This window comes from Mustela lutreola, chromosome 3 (assembly GCF_030435805.1).
Source record: "Mustela lutreola isolate mMusLut2 chromosome 3, mMusLut2.pri, whole genome shotgun sequence".
Taxonomy (NCBI): Eukaryota; Metazoa; Chordata; class Mammalia; order Carnivora; family Mustelidae; genus Mustela; species Mustela lutreola.
This window is the reverse complement of record NC_081292.1, coordinates 36,391,559-36,413,193: the sequence shown is the minus strand read 5'-3', so window position 1 is coordinate 36,413,193 and position 21,635 is coordinate 36,391,559. Positions and strand designations below refer to the sequence as shown.

Genomic DNA, 21,635 nt, shown 5'->3' with positions numbered 1-21,635 from the left:
CTAATCTTGAAGTCAAGGCTTTCAAGAGATGACTGAGGCAGGTTGAGTTAGCCCCACTAAAGGTAGTGTGTATTTGACAACAGCACATTTCAAATCCTTCTGGAATCTACCACTCTTTGTGCAAAAGTGAAAGAGGTACCATGTTGTGCCCCTGCCATCCCATTTTCCCCCAGACTGTAGTATGATGTGAGACTGATCTTTCTTGAGATTAACAGGGAGGGTGGAGAGGAGGGAGGCTCGAATGCAGTTTCCATGTCTGCGTGTTCTAAAGCAGCTGAATTCTCTCCTGTGTCTTTAACAGTGCAGATGATTTTGCAGGCACAGAATCAGAATTCATTATATAATCAGTGATTACAAAACCTAACCTAAAATGTGGAACAATACAAATTTCCACCACAGAAAACCATCAAACAGAACTATTCTGCAAGACAGTACCTCACCCCGGCGTCCAAGGCCAGGACCCTGCACGGTAAGCCTCATTTAAGGAGAGGCTGAGTGTTACAGTCTTGCCAGGCAGCGGGGAACCGTGGTGATAAGGGCAATGAGACAGCAGCCGGAGCTCAGCATATTGGCGGAGTTTGGCCACACGCTTGGCAGCACGAAGATGCCCGGACAGCACTAACTCTAAGAGGGACTTTCAAGTTCAGCTGTGATGTCCACACAAGCAATGCCAAACCTAGTCTGGGAGTCCAGGTATGAAACTATCTCCCTGCGTGGCTCGGACATCCGTGGTTGGAAGTGGTGGCAGTGTTCATGGCAGTGGAGGTCGGGAGAAGGCTGGAAGGGACTGGGAAAATGTGGGAAGGGACGTGACTTAACTGAGCAAGAGATGTGCGGTCTAGCCACAAACTTACTAGTAAAGTTGCACCAGTGGCCGTGGCCACATGTCCTCCCAGCGACGTTGTGAAGGGCGCAGGCAGCTTAGTTTTACCTTTTATTGTAGACACAAACGTTCTCACGGGACATTCAAACTTAACTATTAAAAAAAAAAAATTCCTCATGCAGTCTTAATGTTGCCTAGAACAAAAAATAAATGTTGTAAACCAGGCCATTGCGGAGTTAAGAATGTGGTTAGTCGTAAAAATCGTATGTGGCCACCATGGTGGAAAATCACACTGAGGGGCACGTGGGTGGCACAGTCAGTCGAGTGTCCAACTCTCCATTTTGGCCCAGCTGGTGATCTCAGGGTTTTGAGCTCAAGCCCCACATGGGGCCCCCGCACTTAGCAGGGAGTCTGCTTGAGAGTCTCTCTCTCTCCCTCCACCTTTGCCCCTCCCCCCACTCGCATGTATGCCCTCTCTTTCTCTAAGATAATCTTTTTTAAAAAATCACATTGAACAACTATGTGATAGTTCTATTTTTTAAAACTTTAGTGAGGGAGGAAGCAAACAGTCTCTGAGTACCCGCCATAGGCCGGGGCTTTCTGGGAGCTTTTTTATCATCTCAGTTAATTCTTTTAATTAAAAAAATTTTTTTTTTGCATCATGTAAGATATACATAACCTAAAAATTACCACTGTAACCACTTCTCAGTGAACAATTCAGGCCATTCATCCTGTTTTAAGACCAACCGTCACAGCTACTCATCTCCAGAACTTCACCATCCCAAAAGACACTCTGTATCCACTAAGCAGGGAGCCCTCATCTCTCCCTTCCCCCAGGCCCTGGTAATAATGTCTGTTCTTTCTGCCAGTATGAATTTGCCTCTTATGGGTACCTCCTATAAGTGGAATCATAGGATACTTATCCTTTTGTGTCTGGTTTATTGCACTTCCTATAATTTTTTCAAGATCTGCCTGTGTTGTACCACAGACTATCTCATCTAATTATTACAGCCTGCAAAACAGGTTCTCTTATTACACTAAGGAAATGACCTGCCCCCAAGCCTGTCTCTGGAATTCAGGTGGAATGTTCTAGTCTGGTGGGATTGCCCTAGTGACACCACAAAGTAGGGCCACACCCTTGGGGGTCAGGGGCCCAAGCTCCTGGAAGAGGGTGTGGTGATGCAGTAGCAGGTGTTTCTAGGTTCTTTTGGCCTCTGAGGTGGGAAGAAATGGGATGGGTGAGGAACCGAACTGCCTGGTGACCTTTCAGGGACAAAGCCAGTTTGCCCAGAGCAGTACTTCCAGGCCCTGAGCCTAGAAATGGACATAGTACCTCATCTTTTCTCCCCCATCCCCAATATGGAATTCACAATAGAAATAATACCAAATTGGTTATTCAACAATGCACGGAGTTTTGACATTAAAAAAAAAAAAGTTTTGACATAATTTTAGACTTTGAAAAAACTTGCACAAATAATACAGAGTGTTCCTTTGTTGGCTTCCCTGGCGTCCCCAAATTTCACATCTAGCAATAATCACAGTACAATGATCAAAATTCAGAAATTAAAACAAGGACAATATTAACAAAGTGACTGACTTTGTTTCCATCTCACCAGCTTTTCCACAAGGGTCCTTTTCCTGGTCCATTCCCCAATCCAGATAACCCCACGCTGCCTCTAGTGGCCAGGGGTAGTGTGGGAGCCCATCTCTGACAGCCCCTCTCTCTGTCTTTCCTTGCCGATTATGACCTTGACAGTTTGGAAGCACTGATTAGTTATTTTGCTGAACGTGGCTTAATTCGAGGTGCTTCAACGTATTCTTATGGTTGAGCTGAAATTATGCATTTTTGGCAAGCCTACTTTTCTTTACATGCATTGTTGTGTCTTAATACTGATGATGGGAACCTCAATCATTTGGATAGGGTGGTGTTTGCTGGGATTCCCCACTGTGAAGTTACTTTTTTTCTCTTCGTAATTAATAATTATGATGAGAAGACTACTTTGAGACTATGCAAATATCCAGTTTCTCTTCAAAGTTTGCCTGCTAATTTTAGCTCCCATCAGTGGATTGCCTGCAGCTCTGTTACCGTGGTATTCTAGTGGCAATTTTCTGATTTCTTCATTTTTTCCACATGTATTAAATGGAATTCTTATTTATAAGGAAGATATGTCCTTTCTCCTACATGTAAATGCTTTTTGGTCATTTATTCATACCAGTATGGACTCATAAATATTTTATACTTTGATGCTTTAAGAAACTAATCAAATGTCAAATTATTTCTAAAAGAATTCCCTTTTCTCTCTCTTGTGTTTATTTTCCATCCCTTCTTCAGTTGCCCCAGCCTTGCTGGTCATGCTGCCGGTCTGCCTGTTGTTCCGTCTTGCTCTCAAGGGTCGGGAGTGATTTCAGGGACAGGCACCATTCAAAGGATGGTTCGGGAAGCCTCTTCATGCTGGGGTGGGGGACAGGCTCTGTGAAGGTGTGTTCTCAATACTGCTGTGACTCACCTGGAATGAGAAGCTGAGTCCTGAGGTCTATAAGAGGGTGGGAATGGGGAAGATCCTCCCTTCCAGTCAAAATGGACAGAAAGTGGAACATAATTGTGCTTAGGAATGCCACAAGGTTGAGAACATCTCACACCTGACATTTCTCAAGCCCCATGGCTCAGGTCTGAAAAAAATGCGATTACATAGGTCAAAGTCTCTAACTACAGAAAACCAGGCATTGGCTATGGATAATCTTGAGGCCACCCTCTGTAACAAATACTGTTTACTTTTCGTGTGCTGATGCGGGCATATGAGGACAAGGTGATAATTTGGGTGAATGGTCTCCTTCATGAAAGGATTCACTTGGACAGAAAAAAACCCTTTTCTCCTGAGTACACTTTAAAATTAATCCTTTTATAAGACTTAGAGTCAAACTGGGACTCGGTAATCCTGCTAAAACTTAGATTCAGGGAGTGAATGAGCTTTATTGACTATCTGTGTGTCCACAAATCACCTTGTAATCCCCACCTTTGATGGTATACCATGGTCCTACTGAATCAGAGGTCCCCAAAAGAGGCCCAGGTGACTACCTCATGGGCAGAGAAGAAGCCAGGTTCAGTGCCGTCCACCATGGGCTTAGGACTCTTCAAGGAATGCTAGCCCCTTCTGCTTGGCCCTCTTTGCCTCACTTTCACAGGAGGGATAAATCTTTAATCTTTCCTTGTGGGCACCCTGGCCAATTCAGGGCAGACAGAACTGGACCGGGTCATCACCTCAGCTTTCTTTGTCATTCACGATCCACGGTGGGTACAGGCACCTGTCTGCCTATCATCTGTCGAGCATCTTCTCTGTGCCAGGCTCCACACTGAGTGCTTTGCCACCGTGATGGAACTTTTTGGTATGTACTGTTTGCCCATTTTACACATGAAGAAACTGAGACCCAGCAATTCCCACAACCTTCTTTTGTTCCCTATTCTTGTAATGCTTGGATGTTGTGCATTTGGAACTTTCTTCCTTGGCTTTTTACGCTCTTGGTGTCAACTCCATAGCACCAACCAGAACATGGTGCATAAGCCTCCCACCAGAGGTACTTTCCTTGTCGAATGTGGGTTCTCCCGACTGGGCTGATGAAGGGGAGTCAGAGCTTCAGTCTTGTGTTTCCCCTGGAAGGGGAATTCCAGAGTGAATTCCAGAGTGCCAAGAACAAGAGCAGAATCATTCCTTCTTTATATGTGTGTTTGTTTTTAATAATATAGTTTAGTTTATGTTTCCTGAGCATTTATGGAGTGCCAGGCAATGTGACAAGCATCTCACATACATTATATCCAGATTCTATCCAGATCCCCAGTAGGCTTCAGAATTCAAATTGTTCAGATTTCTGAAAGACAAATCTGCATATTCCACATTTTTCAAAATATCCCCTAGAAAGGCCTGGGGCAGCATCCATCATCAAAAAATTAATATTTCTGCAACAAAAATATGGATAATCATGTTTGATGGGATAACTAAGACTGTACAAGGTGTCACATCAATTCAGATCAGGTTTTGGGGCAACTGAATTTCCTGTAAGCTTTTTAAAAACTCTCTGTTTTGCAGAGGATTTTGGGTTTCAGAATTGCTGATACAGGATTATTGGTCTGGGATATCACTATTCCCACTATATGGATGAGAAGAATGAGATTTGAGAAAAATTAAGTGCCTAGCCAAAGTCATCCCATAAGTGAGTGGTATAGGACCAGGATTTGGGCCCCATTTGATTGTGCTCATACCATTGCACATTTTCACCTCTGCTTTAACTTCAAATGTCCCCATGGCAGGGGATAAAAGTACTCAGACCCAAACTACTTCACTTCTGCATAAGAAACAATTTACTGCTGACATTCACATACATTTTCAGTTGGAATGATAAACTGGTTTCCTTATGAACAGATAGACCAGAGAGCATTTCTGTATTGGGACACCTTTCTCAAGAGCTTCAGAAAGCAGAGTGCTAGTCAGGCTGGGGAGGGGAGGAAAAGAGTGTGTGGCTTTTCATTCTAAGAAAATACCTTGTCTTTTTCTATTCTTTCCAATTTCATGGGCTTTCTTCTTTGGTTCCCTTCTGCTCTGACTCATGGGCTAATGGCCTGGGCCCTCTGTTCAGACAGGCTCTGGCCTTTCCCATCCTTGGCTGTCTCGGCCATCCTTCTTTGGGCCTTCCTCTGTCCTTGGGTAGGTCTCTGTTTCTCATGTCATTGGCCCATGGTTCAAGGTTCTCACCCCTCTGTCATCCCCTGTGAGCCCAGTCACAGCAGCCACTTGCTAACTAGCAGAGAGCTAGGATCATTTCACAGAAACATTCTCAGCCTCATTCTAGAACATAAAGGTCTGTCATTCTGACTGAAGTAAACAAGTCTGCTTCAGGGAATTGGAGAGGACCAAAACGAGTGTGTTTGTGTGGTGCGTGTTATTGCCTCGCTGCCAAAGCTTCTGCCTCCTCCAAGTCACCAAGAATGTGAATACCTGCCCAGCCACACAGCAAGACATCAGACTCCAGGGAGCAGAAGAGAGAGCAGGGAGAGATTTACTTTTTGGCACTTGAATCTCTACCTTTTAGTGAGACTGGGCCTTGACTAACTCATTATCCTTGGGCAGCCGCTCTGGATAATGAGGTCTGAGATGGTGATGAATTGACATGCACGAGGTTGATTCTATCTTTATATATATTTTCCAATTAAGTATATTGTCCTTCTTTGGGTAAGTCTGAGGCACATCCATGGTTGGGTGGGGCCAAGCAACTCCTGACATTTGTTGCTTCTTTGGTGTGGTCTGAGCACAGGCAAAGGAAAACTGAACAGAAATGCATCTGTCCCTTTTTAAAATTTTGTTTTTCCACGGTGATTTCTCTTCTTGGGAAATTCTGTTTACCCTTGATGATCTTATGAAAGATCCTCTTTTGTTCTTCGAGTTATGAGAAAACAAACTGTGGAAAGTTTAACAGGAACACCACTGATTTTCATTAAGGGCTGATGAATACTTGGGTCAAATCTCTTCATTAGAGAGATCAAAGGAGAATAATGTGTTTTAATTCAAAGTTCTTTTTTTTTTTCATCAAAAAAAAAAAAAAAAAGGAGAGAGACCTCAGTTAAAACAAGGATTTCCTAATCCAATTAAGAAATCTGCAACAGTCTGTTCTACCAGCTAATTTACTTAGAGTTGTGTGTTTGTTTAAATGGTGTGGTGGGTTTTGCCCTCTCTGTATTTTTTACAGCTCAAGCCAGTGAAATACCAGCAAAGATTCTCATGGGCACAATTCCTTCTGATGATGAAGCAGCCCCTCCTTTCTTCCTTGTTTGTATTCTGCCCTATATATCCCCAAAGCCACAGTCCCCTCAGAGTCTCACGAGCATTTGCCTCCAGCTCGTGTTTTCTTCCTTTAACATTGCAGCTAGGGACTCATGGTTTTATCCTCAGCTTCTTTATTTTCTTACTCTACACCCTGTCCCTCTGTGACTATCCATTGCTTGGACTTGATGGCTCACGCAGGAGCTGGAGACTCCAATGTGTATCCAGCTCTGTTGAACTCCAGAGCTCAACTGTCCCTATCTGGACTTCTCTGCTGGGATATTCCACAGGTACTTCAAACTCAACAAGTCCCCAAATATCCTTGTTATCAACAGCCACCCTTTTCCCACTATCACTACTAACCCTTCCTTCTCTTCCCCAAAAGTATTCTTTCTCTTAGACTTCAAGCTCAATTGATGGTCCCACCATTTGCCCACATCCTAAATTGGAGTCATTCTCAGGTTATCCTCCATGACTCCTTCATTCCTCAAATCCATCAGGCATGCTGTTCTGTCAAATCTGCTCCCAGCTTCAGAAGCCATTCCTCTTCTCCGTCACATTGCCATTATCTTAGTGTAGCTCTTCCCCCTTCCTCACCTGTACTACGAGACCACCCAGCCCTAACTTCTACAGCCCTGGGTTATCCTCCCTCTCACCCATTCTAATCCTCACCCCAAACCAGTCTTCATACTGTGTTCTAACTTTCTCAAACACAAATCTCATTCTTTTCACTTTTTAAAAACTCTCCAGTGTTCCCCTTTATTTACAAATAAAGTCCTGCCTCCTTAGCACAATATTCAAGGCCCTCCATGTTCTGGTCCCATTGTTTGGTTCTTCTCTTGCCACATATTATCTTGCATGTTTAAAGAATCTGGTCTTCTCACTGATCTTGAATATAACATGTGACTTCAAATCTCTGGGCCTCTATACATGAAATTACATCTACCTAGAATGTTCTTTTCCTTTTCTCTGCCTAGGAAACACTTACATGGCCATTCACATTAACAAACATTTATCAAACAAGGGTTTGCTGGGTGCCTTAAGATTGTGCTAGGTGGTGGAGACAAAAATGCAAAGACATGTTATTTTTTCCTAAACAGCCAGGTGAAATACCACTTCTTGTAGTTTCCCTCAAATATTTCCCCACCAATTTCACCACCTATGCATAGTAAACCATTTTTTCTTCCTACTTTGTATACAGGTCTTTCATTGCACTTACATCATATGATTTTTTTTGGTATGTCTTCCTAGGCCCAGAACCCACACCCATAACATTGGGGCAAGGAATTAAGTAGTTTAAAGAATATGTGAGCACTGACATCTGTGTAGGAGGCAGAATTCCAAGATGGTCTTCCAAGATTCCTGCCCCTTGGTGTACACATCCTACCCATGAATGTGGGCAGGACTTGTGAATATGACAGGATTTTACTAGAATGAATAGGTCAGGTTATATAGCAAAGGTGAAGGGATTCTACAGATGTAATTAAGATTGGTTTAGAGTTTCCTAGAAACATAATCTACCAAGACTAATTAGGAAGAAACAGAAAATTTCATCGGACCAATTGCCACAATTAAATTGAATCAGTAATCAAAAACTCCTCCCCATCCAAAAAAAAAAGTCCAGGACCAGGTGGGTACACAGGTGAATTCTATCAAACATTTCAAGAAGGGCTAATACCTATTCTTCTCAAACTATTTCAAAAAAATAGAAAAAGAAAGAAAACTTCCAAATTCATTTTATGATGCCAGTATCACCCTGATACCAAAACCAGATAAAGACACCACAAGAAAAGAGTACAGGCCAATGCCTCTCATGAATGTGATGCCAAAAATCTTTGGCAAAATATTAGCCAACTGAATTCAATGATACATTAAAAAATCTTACACCATGATCAAATGGGATCAAAACAATCAACATATGTCATATCAACAAGAGAAAGGATAAAAAACATATGATCATTTCAAAAGAGGCAGAAAAAGAATTTGACAAAGTACACCATCCATTCATGATAAAAACCCTCTGCAAAGTAGGTCTAGAGAAAACATACTGCAACATTTAAAAAGACCTTATATGGGGCACCTGGGTGGCTCAGTGGGTTAAAGCCTCTGCCTTCAGCTCAGGTCATGATCCTAGGGTCCTGGGATGGAGCACCACATTGGGCTCTCTGCTCAGCAGAGAGCCTGCTTCCTCCTCTCTCTGCCTGCCTCTCTGCCTACTTATGATCTCTGTCTGTCAAATAAATAAATAAAATCTTTAAAAAAAAAAAAGACCTTATATGAAAAACCCACATCCATCTACTCACACCCAATAGGGAAAAATGGAGAGCTTTAGGAACAAGACAAGAAGGTCCACTCTCACCACTTTTATTCAATATAGTATTGGAAGTCCACAATAATTGGACAACAAAAAGAAACAAATGGTATCCAAATAGGTAAGGAAGAAGTAAAATTCTCACTATTTTCAGACAAGATGATACTATATACAGGAAACCCTAAAGAGTCCACCAGAAAATGACTAGAACTGATAAGGGAACTCAATAAAGTCACGGGATACAAAATCAATGTACAGAAATCTGTTGCATTCCTATACACTACTAGTGAAGGAATAGGAAGTGAAATTAAGGAAACAATCCTATTTACAAATGCACCTAAACCAATAAAATATCTAGGACTAAACTTAACCAAAGAGGTGAGAGACCTGAAAATTATAAAATACTGATGAAGGAAATTCAAGATGACTCAAAGGAATGGAAAGACATTCTATGTTCATGGGTTAGAAGAACAAATACTGTTAAAATGTCTCTACTATCCAAAGTAACCTATAGATTTAACAAAAATCTCTATCAAAACATCAACAGCATTTTTCACAAAACCAACAACAGTTCTAAAATTTGCCTGGAACCACAGAAGACCCTGAATAGCCAAGCAATCTTGAAAAAGAAAAACAAAACTGGAGGCTCACAATTCGAGGCTTCCAGTTATATTACTACTTCTGGGTAGTAATTGAAACAGTATGGTACTGGCATAAAAAATTGACACATAGGTTAGTGGAAAAGGATAGAAAACATGGAAATAAACCGACAAGCATATGGTCAATTGATCTTCAACAAAGAAGGAATGAATATGGTATTGGGAAAACTGGGCAGCTACATGCCAAAGAAGGAAACTGGACCACTTTCTTTCATGATACACAAAAATAAACTCAAAAAAATGGATTAAAGATCTAAATGTGAGACCTGAAACTATAAATATTTTTGAAGAGAGCATAGGCAGTAATTTCTCTGACATTGGCCATAGCAACTTTTTTTCTAGATACATCTCCTGAGGCAAGGGAAACAAAAGTAAAAATAAACTATTGAGGCTACATCAAAATAAAAAGCTTCTGCACAGCAAAGGAAGCAATCAATAAAACTAAAAGGCAACCCCCTGAATGGGAGAAGATATTTGCAAATGACATATCTTATAAAGGGCTAATATCCAAAATACATGAAGAACTGATACAACTCAACACCCAAAAGCCAAATAATTCAGTTTTTAAAAATGGGCAGAAGAGAAGAATAGACATTTCTCCCAAGAAGATACACAGATGGTCAACAGCCACATGAAAAGTTACTCTTCAGGGAAATGGAAATCAGAACTACAAGGAGATACCACCTTACACCTGTCTGAATGGCTAAAATCAACAAACAAGAAACAAAAGGTGTTGGCAAGGATATGGAGAAAAAGTAAGACTCCAGCTCTGTTGGTGGGAATGCAAACTGGAGCAGCCACTGTGGAACACAATATGGAGGTTCCTTAAAAAATCAAAAACAGATCTACCCTATGATCTAGTAATTACTACTGGGTGTTTACTTTAAAAGTACAAAAACACTAAATCAAAAGGATATATGCACCCTGTGTATATAGCAGCATTATCAACAATAGCTAAACTATGGGAGCAGCCCAAGTGTCCACTGATAGATGAATGGATAAAGAAGATGTATATGTACAGATATAAATGAAATATTACTCAACCATTAAAAAGAATGAAATCCTGCCATTTGCAACAATGTGGATGGAACTAGAGGGTATAATGCTAAGTGAAATAAGTCAGAGAAAGACAAATACTATATGATCTCAGGCATATGAGGAATTTAGGAAATAAAACCACAAGGAAAGGACAAAGAAATATATAGAGAGAAAGACAAACCAAAGAACAGACTCTTAACTCTAAGAACAAACTGATCGTTCCCAGAGGGGAGATAGGTGGGGTTATGAGTAAAATAGGTGATAGAGATTAAAGAGGACACTTATCATGATGAAAAAAATTAATAAAACAAAAAATTTTTTAAAGACTGGCTTAGAGTTAACTGAAAGAAATATTATCCTGAGTGGGCCTGACCTAATCAGATGAACACCTCTAAAGATAATCCAGGCCATCTCTGGAGCGAGAGACATGAAGCAGCATTGATGCTCTCCTGGTGGCCACTAAGAAGTAATGTGGTGTGTTGTGAAGGGGATCACAAGGCAGAAAGTGTGTATAGTCCCTAGGAACTGAGGGCCTCGGTTCTGTAGCCAGAATGCACTGAATTCTGCTACCCACGGAGCCTGGAAGAGGGCCCTGGGCCTCATCTGAGGTTGCAGTCCTGGCTGACATCTTGATCTCAGCCTCATGAGGCCCTGAGCAGAGGATGGAGTGAAACCAGGCCGAAACTTCTGACCTATAGAAAGTGTGAGGTAATAAATGGGTATTGTTTTAAGGCTCTAAGTTTGTGGTAATTTATTATGTAGTCAAGAAAAAAATAATACAGTCTAATAGGCACATGTTGAATTCCTGCTTTCTTGTTACTATCCATCCATATGATCTTGGACTTAACCTCTCTGAACCTCAGTTTTCCCGTCTAGAAAATGGGAATGGTAATACCTACCTATTAGTATATCTCAGTTCCTTGAAAACAGGGACCATGTCTTTCCCTAGTATCCTTGGTGCCTAGTACTGTGTCTGCACATAGAAGGTGCTCAGTATATTTTAGCTGAATGAATAAACAATGCTCAGGGTGTCTTTAAAAACAAATATATATATACCCAAGCCTCCTCTTGAATTTTTTTTTTTCTTATTTAGTGCTGATACAAATCCAGTGTACTCATCTGTGAAATCAGGAACTATCTAGATGATCCCTCAGGTGCCGTCTAGTTGCAAATTCTATGATCTTGATGAATCTTGAAATAAGGTCCTAAGATAACAATCTTAAAGTTGCAAAACTGTTAGTATTTTCAGTGAGTACTTCAAAGGAATATTTGTTGGTTAGACATTTTGTTCTCCTGAGCCTCTTTCCTGAGCTAGCTACTCTCGCCCACCACCATCATGTACTAATATCCAGACGCCCGTGTTGAGCATTGATAGTATTAGTGCGGTGTTTTGTCAGCTAGGAATGTAAAATACTTTTGATCAAGTGATAAAGATAAATTTGGGTTTCTTCCTTTGGATGTTAATATATGGTTTAATCAACCGTTTTCGAATTCCTAGTAACAGGAGAAAGATTATTGCCTAAAAGTAGAAATAAAGAAGTATTCAGACTTAACAGGTGAAGTATTTCATTTTATTTGTGTTTTAACCTGCAATGGCATTGGAGATTCAGTCACTGACCCCAACAGAGGGAGGCAATAAAGGATCCTCTGGTAACTTGTGGCTGGGGTGTGCACAAATAGAAACACACACACACACACACACACACACACACACACATTTAATTGCAAACATGATCATAAATATTGACTTACCATTGGGATATTTGGCAACTGTCTTTGGGCTGAGATCCCAGAGGGATGCTTGCTTACTGTCTGATAGATCTAATAGAATCTAGTAGGATCTCAGAACGTTTATCCTCAGAGCTACTTTTCAACACCAAGGGATGTCCCTGGCTGATCCTACCTCTTAACAAGGGGAAATAAGAAAATGCCTTCTCGAAAGAGCAAGCCTTGTGGGGAGGGCCATGAGGAGATCCGTATTATACACAGCGCTATCTCTATCCTGTGCCAGACGTCAAGTGTTAAAACTTCTCGGTTCAGAGCAGAAGACTTTGTTGCCCAAGCAGCCCCTGACGGCCAGACTATCTGAGCAAAAGTTTGTGGAGAAGGAGGTCCAGGAGGAAGACTAGTTAACTTGGGGAGGGGGGGGGGCTCCATGCATCTGGAGGGCATGGGAGGAATGTAGTTTGAGTTTAACCAATTCTTACCAATCCACTGCTGCTCCCAGCAGACCTTTGGCTATCCCAGGGGAGAAGAGGCACCACAGAGGTCTTGTCACGATTAGTAGGGATGAAGACCCTCTGTCATTCAAAATGACGTCACCTTGCCCTCTAAGGAAAGAGAGGGACTGGTGGACTTGTACAGGAAGTAGAGAGAGAGTTATTCATGGACATCCAAGGACAGCAAGGACAGGTTGAGTGTGCTTACGTCTCTCAAGATGTGGGGACCTCAAAGAGGCTGCCAACCCCACTCCTCCGCGCAGGTGACCCCAGCCAGCAGAGCTTAGGATGGTGTAGATCTTCCACTGCCTACTATTTCAACCACTGCAGTCAGAAATCACACCTAGATAGAATACCAGCTCCTGGGATATCTTCGATGTATGAAGGACACCCCCTTCCCCTTGAGGAAGGGGTGTAGCACGGAGTAGCAAAGCCCATGTCCCGGGCTCTGGGACCTGAGTCACTTACAGGGAGTGTCAAAGCACACCTTACAGAGTACCTTCTTCCTCTGCCTGCTCTCACTGAGTTAGCACGACAGCCCAAGACATAGAGATTGTTATCCTTATGGTGATTATTGTGCTGATGGAGGAGGAAACTGAGTCTTGGTGAGATTAAGAGGTTTTCCCAGGATGACACAGCCAGCAACTGGTAAGGATGACTCCTGTCACAGGCTCAGACATTGACCTTGTAATCCGGTGCTCTGTCTTTCCAGCATTCTGGAGCAGGAAAAAGAAGAAGGGATCATGTCCACCCCAGGCAGAGACGGCAAACGCCTCCTCATTGCCACGCTTGCCTGGACCATGCTGTGAGTCAGTCTGGGCAGAGCCCTTGAGCCTGTCCTCCGCCTGACTGGCTAATCTAGCTGGTTCTGCAGGGTCCTGGCTGGAGTCTGGGGGCAGCCTGCGGGGTGAGAAGGCATGTGGGGGCCTGAGGAGCCGATGCACATGCCCGGCAGTGGGTGCGAGGGGCTTAGAGGGAATATCACTGGGAGGCGGGCCAACCCCAGGCGGCCATGGGAAGGACGCCCCTCCCATCCACCCATCGGGAGGCGGCCCAGATAAAGAGCAAGAACTGTGCAGCCTGGCAGACCTGGGCTGAGCCCCACCTTGACAAGCACAGTTCTGTGACCTTGAGCAAGTTCCTTTTCTGACAGTAAAAGTGGGAAAAATAATTGCACCTCTCCTACATTGTTAAGAGGATTACATGAGATAAGGAATGCGAAGCACTTAGCATAGTGCCAGACCCAGCAAAAGAATTCCTTGGTGAGACGGAAGACTCGTTCATTCATTTATTCAGCAGGAATTTATTAAATGCCGAGCCCTTGTCTAGCAGTATGCTAACAACTCAAAACCGGGGGCTTTACCAACACCGATATCTTTAGCATAAAATCAGACAAAGGGTCCTTTATCCATAAATATGATAGTCTGAGCTGGTTTTATAAACATGGGAAATGGGTTTTGATGCATATGTTGTTTCTGCCCTTGAGTCCTCCTTCGTTTTCAGCATGAGGACATAGTTGGATGGACATGGGCTGTGGAGTGGGCGAGAATACATGAACACTGGGCCAGCTGTCTCCTGCCTCCAAATCTTGACTTCTCAGTTGCAAAATGGGGAGAATGAGGCCTATCCCTATAGGATTGTTGAAAGGAGTAAATGGAAAACGGATCAGGTAGAGCATCTGACTTAGGGCAGGTGCTCAGTATGTATTAGCTTCCTTTACATCTCAAAACATCTGGGTGGAACTTCTGGAGTCTGCTCCAGCATGTAAGAAGCTGAGAAGTCACTACTCCATCCTAGCAACCAGGAAAATGCTGAATAGATTGAAATATTAGCAATTCTTTTCAGATCCATAAGAGAAGTGAGGTCACCGGGCAAACTGCTGCCTGGCGAAATGGAGACAATGGCGGGTGAATACAGAGAATCCCAACTGACTTGCAGCAGAAACCTCCCTGGGAACCACAGGGACCAGGAGTGACAAGAGAGGGAAACCCGAACCATATCTGAGAAACTGCTGGAAGCTCAGTGTGCACAACCCTGAGAGTTACAAACTCAAGGGGAACCAGTGTCCAGGGACTCCTACACTCTTGTGATCTTACTTCCTGGAGCTCTACCAGTTTCTTACAGTGAAAATTAGGGGGGAAAAATGCCTCCTGCTCTGGCAGGGAAAGAGGACAAGGAACCATTCTGAAATATTAAGAGCGTTCTGTTCTTCTTAACAAGCTGTGCTCAAAGACAAACTGTTTAACCAGAACCTTACTTGCTGGGCTGACTGACATGGGCAACGAAACAGCCACCCCCAGTGCCCTCCAGCCACCGTCTCTCAGCTAAAGTGGAGGGAACCCTGAGAAGCCCTTGTAAAGTTCCCAGTTCCAGGCACCAACTCACTAGAAAACCAAGACTTACAGAACGCTGTGCCTCCCGACACACCTGGAGGTGTGTACGTGAAAAGGCTATTCCTTTTCACCACTACATCACCTCTGGCTACCAAGAAAAGCATGCAGAGCACAGTAAAAGACAAAAGCACAGTGTGAAGAGACAGATCGAGCATCAGAACTAGACTCAGTTATGGCAGGGATGTTGGAATTATCAGTCTGGGAATTTAAAGCAACTCTTATGAGTATGATGACCGTTCCAACGGATCCAGTAGCCAGCATTATAAGAATAGTGATGTAAGCAGAGAGATGGAAATTTTAAGAAAGATTTTTTTGAGTGCTATCCAAAACACCAACAGGCAATGAAACAAACAAAAACACTGACCAGATATGAAGAACTTCTTTGATGAGTTTTTTAGATTGGAAATGGCTAAGGAAAGACTATCTCAGCTGGCGAATGAATATACCAATAGAAACCTCCCAAAGTCAAGGGCAAACAGAAAAAAAAAAAAAAAACAACCTAGAAAAAAAGATCCAGAACAGGGTATCTGAGAACTCTGGGATAACTACAAGATGTAACATATGCATAATGGAAAAACCAAAAGGAAAAGAAAAAGGGAAAGGAACAGAAGAAATATTTGAAACCATAATAACTTAGAATTTCCCCCAAATTAATATTAGACACCAAACCACAGGTCCAAAAAGCTCAGAGAACACCAAAAAGAATAAATTGAGTGGGAAGGAGGGAACCATCTGGGCATATCATCTACCAACTAGAGAAAATCAAAGATTTTTTAAAAGTCCTGAAAAGGGTGCCTGGGTGGCTCAGTTGTTAAGTGTCTGCCTTTGGCTCAGGTCATGATCCCAAGGTCCTGGGATCCAGCCCCACATCAGGCTCCCAGCTCAGCAGGAAGCCTACTTCTCCCTCTCCCACTCCCTCTGCTTGCGTTCCCTCTCTCGCTGTGTCTCTGTCAAATAAATAAAAAAAAAAAATCTTTTTTAAAAATCCTGAAAAAAGCCAGGGTTGGGGGGGATCTACAGAGGAGCAAAGATAAGAATTTATCTGACATCTCCTCAGAAACCATGCAAAGAAGGGAAGAAAGTAAAATAGTTTAAATGTCGAAAGAAAAAAAACAAACTCACTCTTCTGTACCCTGTGAAATTATGCCTCAAAAGTGAAGGAGAACTACTTTCTCAGAGATACAGAAATGGAGGAAATTAGTTCCGGTAGAGCGTCCTGGCAAGAAATGTTAAAAGCAGTTTTTCAGAGAAAACAACCTGGGTCAGAAACTTGGATCTACACAAAGCAAAAGCATAGGGAAAGAGAGAAAAAAAAAAAGTGAAGGTAAAACAAAACCTTTCCTTTTTCTGATTCTTAATTGAGATTATTAACAGCAAACAAGCTCTGTACAACCTCACTCTGCTATCTGGAAAGTTCCCTCGGGACTCACCAGGGATTTGGGGATCCCCGCTCATCCTCACGCTGTCATTCCCATATGACGCTGAGCCTTCAGGGCAGGGCTCCTGCTGTTCCGGGGAGACATGGACCGACTCGGGCAGTCTAGCTTCCCAGGGCCTCCCAGAGCATCAGAGCGCAGAATCATCATTCCCTGCGCAGATAACACAACATCCTCTTGGCAGGGGAGGCAGCCACGCAACGGGGCCCAGATGAAGGGCGCCCGAGAAGGAGAGGGATCGTCCCTCTGCAGTCTCTCCCCACTGCCTTTCTTCTGCTCACCTGCCATGTTCCTACCTCAACGTCCTTCACCAGGCTACTCCGCAGCGTATTTCTGAAAGTTCCAATGCTTGTTTTCATGCATTCACCGGGTATCAGTTGAACAACTACTCTGTACCAGGTGCCTAAAATAATAAAACCCATTGCCTAGACCAACAAGAATAATAAGGGAAGAGGTTTGAAAGCAGTGGGAGAGAGGGGGAGGAAGGGGGCAAGTCCCGGCGCGTCTCGTATGCTTAGGTCAATAATGAAATCTTGTCTTTAGCTGTGTCTTCCCATCCCTCCATTCTGTGTTCCAGATGAAAGAAAAGAAACGTCATCGTCGCACCTGGGTAAAGCTGAACACTTGGCGGTCCCACACAACAGTTAGTCCCCCATGGGTCTACCTAAGTGTCCTGTGATAACTGACAAAGGTCACACACCGCATTTTCATGTTTATCCCTGGACCAGGCCCCCAAGGGCCCTTACTGGTTGGTGGGAAAGCCTGCCCCGGCCAACATTCTGGCTCCCAGGCCTCCCCAATAGTAGTGTGATTCCCTGACCCAGCTTTCAGAAGATGCCACAGTCCCTGTGGCAGATGCCTCCCATATTAGTCTGGGACAGCCACAGGCTAAGGTGTCCACCTTGCTGCTGGACACCACTGTTAGATTTAAAACACACAGACACACGCCATCCTAGAACTGACTTTGTGGGGGATGGCTTAGGTGCATTTTTACGGTTCCATTTTGAATTTTTATCTAATGCATTTATTTTGAAGATGTTACTTTTAAGTAATCTCTCCACCCAACGTGGGTCTAGAACCCACAATGCCAAGATCAAGAGTCACATGAGCCACTGACTGAGCCAGCCAGGGGCCCCTACTTACTGTACTTTTAAAGGCAATATGCCGAGTTGGCAAGAGAGTGTCTGCACGTGCACACACACACATGTACACATACACACACACGTACTCATGCGGCCATGCCGCTTCAGTATTAATTATATTCTGGGCCAGTCTTTGAGATGACCCAGAATGTGCCCTCATCTACAGCTGCCACAACGGGTCACACTGAGGAGTCCACTCCAGGATGGACAGCCTTGGCCAGAAGCGCCCACACAGGAGATCTGGTCGTCAGGAAGGCTGAAATTCTGCTCTCTTGAATGCATGTCCAGAGAATTCTGACAAGCTTTTTCCTGGACCACTCAAGGCCCCACTGTAAACAGGTACCTGACATTGCAATCCTACTCCAGACCCTACTTATAGCAACCGCATACCTCATAGCTCAGGGATAATTATACTCCCTCGCCCTTTTGAAGAACCCTTCGCCAAAGATTTCAGGGAATTTTACCAAACAAACGATCTCACCCCCTCCTCCTCCCATTGGACAGGTGGACAGGCTGAGGCATAGTGAAGCCAGACGGGCATAGCCAAAAGGTGAGTCAGAAACGAAGCAGGGCTATACCTAGTTACACCTTCTTCCTTACCTGTGGCTTTACCCCTGCTGTAGCAGACTTCCTGGAAAGGTGAGTAGCTTCTGTGTGGCTTATCCGTTGAGTAAACATTGCTATGAACTTTCAGATGTTTCCCCAGCTCTGAGGTGGTCGTGTTCTCTGAGAAGGAAGAAAGAGGGCCTCTTGGTCAACTCGGGCTTTCCCGAGCGGGCTTATTTGCTGCCCTTAGAATCCAGCCTCTTCACCCTCCCGATCTGATGAAACCCCTTCCAGGCGTTCGTCAATGAGGTTCCTACTTAGGCAACCCCACAAAATCACTTCCCTTTCCCCACCCTTCAGAATCAGATGGGACCATCTGTTCCACCTTTGGTTCCCATGAAGATAAACATTAGTAAACCTCCTCCCCCCCTACCCCGACCCACTGTCCACTCGCCACCAGCCCCATACTGGATTCTCTTTCCCAGGGAAACTCCTTGTTCTCTCCTCATCTGAAGGGAGACTCTGGAACGCCAACAATTCTCCCTCTATCAAGCATGAGACATCCTTGTCAAGATCTCACAGACTTCAGGGCCTTATAGAGTGAGCAGCCAAGGGAAAATGCTCCCAAGGATAAGGAAACAGAGGAATTTCAGATTCCATCAAAACAACCATTAGAGTAGATTCCAGAACAACAGCTTCCCGTGCCAGCTGGCCATCATGCCTGTCCATTTTCAGAGTAATCAACTGTATGAATATATTTTTAAAAGGTAGGTGTGAGTGAGAGCAGATTTGGTTTCCATTTTCCCTTTGGTAGATAATAAGCTATGAATGCTTTCTTTAAGAATATTTGTAAATGTGCCCAGAGGTTAGCGAAAAATGAGAACATTTGATACAGCAAATAATACCAGCTTTGTGTATTCTCCTGAAGTTTCCTAAGCTTGAACCCTAGGCTGGAATCATTCTCTCCAGTATCCTAAAAGACTACATAAGATGAAAGGTAGGGAATCTTGGTATAACCTAGGAAGTAATGCTTACCAGCAAATAAAGTCACTCATCAATTATCTGTAGATAAGTGGACTTTGGGGGGAAAATTGTATTTAAAAAATCTCTGAGGAGCTCAAATAGTTGACAAACCCCAAGCACGTAAGCAAGTCTTAAGAGTTTTGATCATTCTTCATGACTTGCCGACATTTAGTTTGCATACATTTCTACCAGACAGAGCCATCTGGCTTTTCAGACCTCAGCCAATGGAAAATGGAACTTTTGAAAAAGAGAGACAGGAGCAAACAAGGACCAGGTAACAGAAGTGACAGGAGTGACAGCTAGAGAAGAAACAAAAACGACATGATTTAAGAATTGTTAGCCATGGGGCGCCTGGGTGGCTCAGTGGGTTAAGCCTCTGCCTTCAGCTCAGGTCATGATCTCAGGGTCCTGGGATGGAGCCCCACATCAGGCTCTCTACTTGGTAGGGAGCCTACTTCTCTCTCTTTCTCTGCCTGCCTCTCTGCCTACTTGTGATCTCTGTCTGTCAAATAAATTAATAAAATCTTTAAAAAAAAAAAAAAAAAAGAATTGTTAGCCATAACCTAAGTGTGATTCATTAAGAAAAAGTTAGACTATGTTCATCCTGCGTTTGTAAACCCTTTTTTAATTCTTCGGTGGAAAGATGGTTAGGAGGCTGAGCTGCAAGTTGGTGAAACATTCCCTAAGGTGGAATGTGACATGTGACTCCTGGCATCTAGGAAGGATTCCGGGGCTTACCTAACACCCTTGGGCGGTCACGCTAATAGGCTGGGTGAGGCGCTGGCTTCCTGCCTGATTCACAGTTTTATAGGTAGCTGGCTTCTCAGGCCGCTTCCCCTCCAGTAAAAAGGGGGAAGCAGCTCACAGTGTTTGGGAGGGAGCCTGGGAGACCTTTGATGGCAGGTTCGGAAACAAGACCCGCGTTTATAATAGGGCAATTACGCTTTAGGCTGATTGGCGCAGAGACGCCATAAAGGCACCTTTTTGGAAATAGAGACAAAATAGCATGAGGGTGTTTATGTTTGGGGGTAATGCAACAACCCCTAGAGGCAAAGGAAGGCCATAGGAACCCTGGGGATGGGCCTGCAAGACGGAGCACACCCAGCGCTCTGCACCAGTCCTAGCTAAGGAGGGGGCTCCCAGGAGGAGGCGCACTGTCTGGTTGACCCCTTGCTAGCTTCTGTGCCCCTCTGCACCCTCTCTGGAGGACCGGCTCACCCAGGCAGACTGCCAGACTCCCTGGTATTGCGGGGCCAAGCAGTCGGAGGAAAGGGTCAGGGCCGAGTCCCCAGGTGCCGCACCCCTGCTGCTCAGCACCCCTCACCCCCTTCCACTGGCCTCCCAAGGCCAAGCTGCCTTCAGGACTGTGTGTGAGCTTCCTGAGATATCACTGTGAGGGTGGGAGGCGACTTTTTAAAAAATCCCAGTGGAGGACCACCCCTACTCCCCCTCCCCCCACCACCGCAACCAGGTTCCTTGATCCAGTCTGGGCTGTCCAATAGGAAGCCACGGTTGCTGAGCCCTCGCAGGGCGGCTGCCGTGAACCCAGGGAGCTGGGACCAGGCTTCTCTCTCCAGTCACCCCTGGAGGACATCTTGGCTACAAGCTTTGGCAATTGTGAATAAAATTGTTGTAAACGTCATGGGCAGGTTTGTGTGTGGAAATAAGTTTTGAGCACCTTTGGGAAAAATCCGAAGGAATATGATTGCTAGATCCCAAGCTTGAGAATATGTGCACTTTTACAAGCAACCATCACACTGCGTTCTGAAGTGGCTTGCCCCACCTTCTATTCCCATCAGCAAGGAAGGAGGGTGTCTGTGAGTCCACGCCTCCCCAGCATTTGATGGTGTCAGTGTTCTGGACTTCTGTCGTTCTAATAGGTGTATAGTAGCATCTCAATGTTTTAATCTGCATTTCCCTGATGATACGTGACGGCAGAGCATCTTTTCATCTGCTTATGTGCCCTCTGTATATTTTCCCTGGTGAGGCGTCCATTAAAGTCTTTGACACCCCCCCCCTTTGTTGTCACATTGTTTGTTTCCATATTGTTGAATTTTAAGAGTTCTTTGTATATTTTGGATCACAGTCCTTTGTAAAATATTCTTTGGCAGATGGTTTCTCCCAGTCCAGGGCTTGTCCCATTATTCTCTTGACAGTGTTTTTCAGGGAGTGGAAGTGTTTACTTCTAGTGAAGTCTGGCTCATCAGTTCTTTCTTTCTAGAGTGTGCCTTTGGT

General features: G+C 44.0%; 1 long non-coding RNA gene across 2 annotated transcripts in view; it reads left to right on the top strand.

The window, feature by feature from the left end:
• The first annotated feature begins 354 nt into the window (after nt 1-354).
• LOC131826541 (uncharacterized) overlaps nt 355-21,635 on the top strand; it is a 43,442-nt gene continuing 22,161 nt past the window's right edge. The window contains exons 1-5 of one of the 2 annotated variants that reach the window (XR_009351639.1): nt 355-693; nt 13,573-13,665; nt 17,267-17,299; nt 17,998-18,170; nt 18,863-19,888. This is a non-coding gene — a long non-coding RNA (uncharacterized LOC131826541). Of the gene's footprint in view, nt 694-13,572; nt 13,666-17,266; nt 17,300-17,997; nt 18,171-18,862; nt 19,889-21,635 lie in introns of those variants that run through there. The other variant, XR_009351640.1, reaches the window with a different exon arrangement.